Source organism: Mustelus asterias, chromosome 30 (genome assembly GCF_964213995.1).
Source record: "Mustelus asterias chromosome 30, sMusAst1.hap1.1, whole genome shotgun sequence".
Taxonomy (NCBI): domain Eukaryota; kingdom Metazoa; phylum Chordata; class Chondrichthyes; order Carcharhiniformes; family Triakidae; genus Mustelus; species Mustelus asterias.
Genome location: NC_135830.1, coordinates 8,668,306 through 8,674,014, shown reverse-complemented (window position 1 = coordinate 8,674,014; position 5,709 = coordinate 8,668,306). Strand labels below are relative to the sequence as shown.

Here is a 5,709-nt window from a genome sequence, read left to right as displayed (position 1 = left end):
ATTTTATATATATATTTATTTTTTAATTTCCATGTTTTGCATTGTTTATTTAAAATCTCACTTTCCATTTTGTTGCTCCCTCTCCCTCCACCCCACTCGGGCCGTCTCTTACATTTCCTTTGTTCTGCCATTTACATATTCTGATCTCTTAATGGGCAGCCAGCAGCACCCTTCTCAGCCATGATCACGACCATTAAAATTCCCTTTTTCTTAATTTATATGTAACACCTTTGTCACCCACCCCACACCCATATCCCTCACTATTACAGTATAAATCTCATCCAAATTTCTTTGTCTTCAGCTCTGACGATGGGCCATCCAGATTTTGAACGTTAGCTCTATTCTCCCTTCACAGTTGCTTTCAGACCTGTTGAGATTTTCCAGCATTTTCTGTTCTTGTTTTAGGTTCCAGCATCCGCAGTAAATGTGTTTTTTCAAGAGGCACTTGTCAGACAGACTTGTCCCTGGTGTACAAAAAAATGCTGGAATAGGAATAAAAAGGCCAAGTTAGCATGGAAAGATTAGATTAGAAGACTCGCAGGCAGTTTCCTTGATGATCTCGTGGTTAGGATTTGGCGCTTTCACTGCAGCGGTTCGATTCCTGGTCAGAAAATTAAGATTTATTGTTTTCTCGCAGCACATGATTTAAGTGGAGTTGGAATTACTTCCTGCTGGAAAACAGGACTGATATTGGTGCCAGTTTCAACAGCACAGAGAAAAAATCTGTCGCATTCCACAAGCCCGTCAATTACAAGAATTTATATTTGCATTGCCTCTTTTGGTTCCTCCAGTCAAAATGAATGATGATATATTCTCGTAGAATCCCTATAGTACAGAACGAGGCCGTTCGGCCCATCGAGTCCGCACCGACAACAATCCCACCCATGCCCTATTCCTGGAAACCCACATATTTACCCTGATAATCCCGCTGACAGGCGGGTCAATTTAGCATGGCCAAGCAACCGAAATCACACATGTTTGGAAAAGAAACCGGAGCAATCCCACGCTGACACGGGGAGAACGTGCAAACTCCGCACAGAGTGACCCGAGAAATTTAATCTGAGCCACTGGCGCTGTGAGGCATCATTGCTAACCACTGTGTCATCCTGCCGTCCTTTTCATAGAATCATAGACACCCTACAGTACAGAAAGAGGCCATTCGGCCCATCGCGTCTGCACCGACCACAATCCGACCCAGGCCCTACCTCTACATATTTTACCCACTAATCCCTCTAACCTACACATCTCAGGACACTAAGGGGCAATTTTAACACGGCCAATAAACCTAACCCGCACATCTTTGGACTGTGGGAGGAAACCAGAGCACCCGGAGGAAACCCACGCAGACACGAGGAGAATGTGCAAACTCCACACAGACAGTGACCCAAGCCGGGAATCGAACGCAGGTCCCTGGAGCTGTGAAGCAGCAGTGCTAACCACTCTGCGACCGTGCTACGATTCTACTGCATCGAATTTTACTGCAGTGTTAGTACCAACCTGTGATAAACCATTTTGTGGTAATTCTGCTGATCAACATTAACTTATCAGCGTTAATGGACGGTGGGTTCCAGCCCCAAGTTGGGGCCACGGTTTGTACAGAAGGAGGTTTGTACAGAAGAAGCAACTTTGCTGCTTTTCTGGGTGAACTCCAGCTCTCCATTCCTCCCGCAGCGTCACCGCTCAAACTGAGTCTTTCTCCATCCCGCGCCGTTAATCTCACAGCTACTGCTTTCTGAGTGAAAACTGCTTCCACTTCACTGGAGGTCGGAGAGTTACAATTATAGGTCTTGTCACTGAGTCCGAGATTTGGACCCAGACCTGCGAGGTATTTGTGTCAGTGGAAACAATAAAATCTACTCCATCAACAGTCAGATTTTAGCCCGCACCACCATCTATATCGTCAGCGCTTTGTATCCTATTTCTCTCTTTTTTTTGTTCTTGACATGTGACATTTCCAATTCAGACACAAAAGAGGAAATCTCCCTGCTCCTGATTCCCACAGAACTGGTACAAACCTGGAAGGAACGCAGGATTTTTACGCAGCAATAAATCTACTTTCCCTGACTGGGAATCGAACCCGGGCCGCGGCGATGTAAGCGCCGAATCCTAACCACTCGACCACCAGGGAAGCTGGCCCAAACTCTTTAAAAGATTAATTTATCCATGAGCCTTTCATTTTTATTTCAGACTCTTTATTCACCAAAAACAAGTTTCTCCTTTAAATTGTCATGTTTAGATCAAACCCAAGGGACTGTTCAGCTAATGAAAACAGCGAAACCTGTTAGCTGCAACATGAAATCGACCGTGAGGTGAAAGAGTCCCGCAGCTGGTCATGTGGCACTTTCAATTTCCAAAACCCACCAAACTCATCACTGTGGCTTCTGTGAAACTTGCAAGGTAACACACGGCAGACATTCACCACGGAGAGCAACTGGCAGAACTCATTTATGAAACATTATCCTGTCGCTTCTCTTCCTGTTTCTGTCGCTGCTTCTCATCCAGCTCCCTCTGGTTATCCATTTCCCAGGGTCAGTTAGCTGCTTGATACAGACACAGAGAGTTGGTGAACCCGATCTTTACCTGGAAAGCAAGGAAAGCGAATGTATGACACACGGCATTGAGAGGAGATGGAGTTTAGAGATAATAGTATAAAGAGACACATATATCTCATCTTCCTGATCCAGTTCCTGATTGCAGGAACGTACACAGTGCCAATTATCGACTGTCACGCTCTCCTTCCAGTCTTGAGCACGGAGTTAAGATTTGAAGTGTTTGAAGTCTTGCTACAGTTATTCAGGGTTTTATTGAGACCACATTTGGAACAGTGTGTTCAGTTTGCATCTCCCCATTTTAGACAAAATAAAAGCAAAATCTGAAGATGCTGGAATCTGAATCAAGAACAGAAAAAGTTGGAAAACCTCAACAGCTTTAACGAGAAAGAATAGATAACATTGAAAAACTGCAGGGATTCTATGATTCTATGAGTTTGATAGGGTGGATGCTGAGACATTATTTTCCCTGGTCCGGGAATCTAAAGCACGGGGGTACAATCTCAGGATAAGGCGCGGATGATTTCGGACTGCGATGAACAGACAGTTCTTCACTCAAAGGATAGTGAATTTGGGGAATTCTCTGTGCCAGAGGGTTGTAGATGCTCCATCATTGAACACATTTCAGCTCGGGTTGGATAGATTTATGATCTATTCAGGAATGAATGGAAGCAGGGGTATGGAATTGGAGCAGATGCTCAACCACAAATTAATGTTTCCATTCTAATTGCTAAGCTAAATGGTATAATGGAAGCATGTATATCATATTATATGTAATATGTCTGAAGTCAATAGTCATTAAATAATGTTGGTGACAACAGATAACAGTACAGCCGTTAACACTTGAGAGCTACTTTTCATTGACGACGACGGACCTATTGCCAACACACAACTGTTTGCCTATGAATGCAGATGGTGAGAAAACAATAAAATCACCGCCCCTGGGTGGTTTCGAAACACCAACCTTGCGGTGAACAGTCGAGCGCGCTGACCGATTGCGCCACAGAGACTAAGACAATAGCTGCAAACGATATTCTAAGCTAGGGTGTCAATAACCACAATTCTCTTTCTGCAAAACCTGTTCCAGGACTGCAGCATGACCGCACCGTTTAGAATTCTATCCAAGTATCTTTGGTTATGTTGATCCCGCAGCATTTCTGTAGTGTGTTGGTTATTCTCTGTTTCCTATGAACGTGTAGGTAAAATGAATCCATGTCTCTTATCACAGGGAGGAATTCAACGGGAGGGAAGGGAACTGACCACCAGAAGCCCAAGGGTCCAATAGTTTCCACTCAATCATCAATAACACCATTTACAGCTGCACCTGCATCCAAATATTGTGACCCATTTCCCTCAGGATTTGTTCCAAGATTTAATATTTTCCTTGTTTTCTCCTCATTTTGAAATGAGATTCGCTTCAATATACAACTCAAATGGAATTGGAAACCTGACGGACTAATAGTCACTGGGTAACATAAACCCCATGGTGTTCATTTCCAGATTCACAACACTCAGCTTTTCAATCAAATGGAGGAATTTACTACTGAAACGTTTTGGAAAATTGGTTTGAATATTGTTTGTGACTCACTCAGATACTGTTTAAATTATACTCGAAGGTTCAGTGCGCGGGAAATAATCCATAAACGTTTTGCTGAGCTTGTGTTCGGTGTATTGTGAGGTTTGAATGGGGTTGAATCTTGTGTCCCACGGCTGGGCGGTAACCCACCAACTGAAGCGGCAGTCGCCGCTTTTCTGCTGGCAGCGGATGGATGATTGGAGAATGCGGGGTAAAATGCTGCTGTTTGTCCCTGTCTCACTTACTGTGGAATCGGGGAAGAGAGAATCATTGATGCGTTTGTTCCCCGTCTATGTTGCCTCCAATGACTGTTGTTAACGGAGGTGACGCTGTCGAAGTCTTTAATAATAGAACATAGAACAGTACAGCACAGAACAAGCCCTTCGGCCCACGATGTTGTGCCGAGCTTTGACAAAAATCATTCCAACACAGTGCTCCAGTGGTGCAATCGGTTAGCGCGTGGTACTTATGCAGCCAGCGGGCTATGCCGAGGTTATGAGTTCGAGTCCTACAACAGCTGAATTAGGTGAGAGGGTGGCCTCGTGTTGTTATCGCTCGACCCCAGAATTGGGGACGGTTATGGTAGGTAGCGAAATTTGAATTCAATGAAAGAAATATCTGGCATTAAAAATCCATTGATGACCATGAAAACATTTCCGACTGTTGGAGGAAGCTATATGCTTCACTCATGTATTTTAGGAAATAAATCTGCTGTTCTTACCTGGTCTGGCCGACTTGTGACTCCAGAGCCACAGCAATATGCTTGCAACTCAACTCGGGATGGGCATTAAATGCTGGCCAGCGACGCCAATGTTTCACGAATGACCAAAAGAAAAAGCCCGAATGTGCAAGTTTGAGAGAAGCTTTCTGAACTGACAGAGCTGGAAACGGGAGTCAGTTAAAGATATTCTGTCGGGTTTGAGTGTGCACAGAAATGTGGACGGGAAAGCGAAATGTAACATCGTGTAAGTTACTGTATTCAGCTCATATTCAGCAATAAACGTGAATTATTTCCATTTCCCTCACTCCGAGGTGAAACGTATATAAAAATGTTTCCTCCCGTTTCCGAATCGGGAATTTTTCGTGTGTTTAGGTGAATGTGATAATTATTACAGACATAAACGATGCTCTCCAACTCTGCAACAGACTGGGGTGTCGAACCGTGCAGTTTGATTGTACTTCAGAGTTTCTGAAGTGTGGTGTTTTATACATTCACCTAACACATGAAAGGTTTCCTGTCTGAAATAGTAAACTAACTGACTCATCTCTCAGTGTGAGGAAACGTTACCTCATTTTCTCTTGTTATTAAATATTGAAAGAAAACATTATCTCTCAGTCTAACTGCAGTTGCACTTCCCAAGTGTGAAATGATATTCTGCAAAATGCTCAGTTAAAATAAAGTTATTTATTAGTCACATGTAAGACTTACATTAACACTGTAACGAAGACACTGTCAAATTCTCTGGTCGCCAAACTCCGGCGGCTGTTCGGGTCAATGCACCGAACGAGCACGTCTTTCCGGCTGTGAGAAGAAACCGGACGATTCAAAGGAAACTCATGCAAACACTGGGAGAACGTGCAAAC

The 5,709-nt window shown here is 43.8% G+C and overlaps 1 non-coding gene across 1 annotated transcript; it reads right to left on the bottom strand.

Moving 5' to 3' along the window:
• Nucleotides 1–2,056: 2,056 nt before the first annotated feature.
• On the bottom strand, nucleotides 2,057–2,128 carry trnav-uac (transfer RNA valine (anticodon UAC)). The gene has a single exon. It is a non-coding gene; the product is annotated as a tRNA-Val (tRNA).
• Between the last annotated feature and the right edge of the window lie 3,581 nt (nucleotides 2,129–5,709).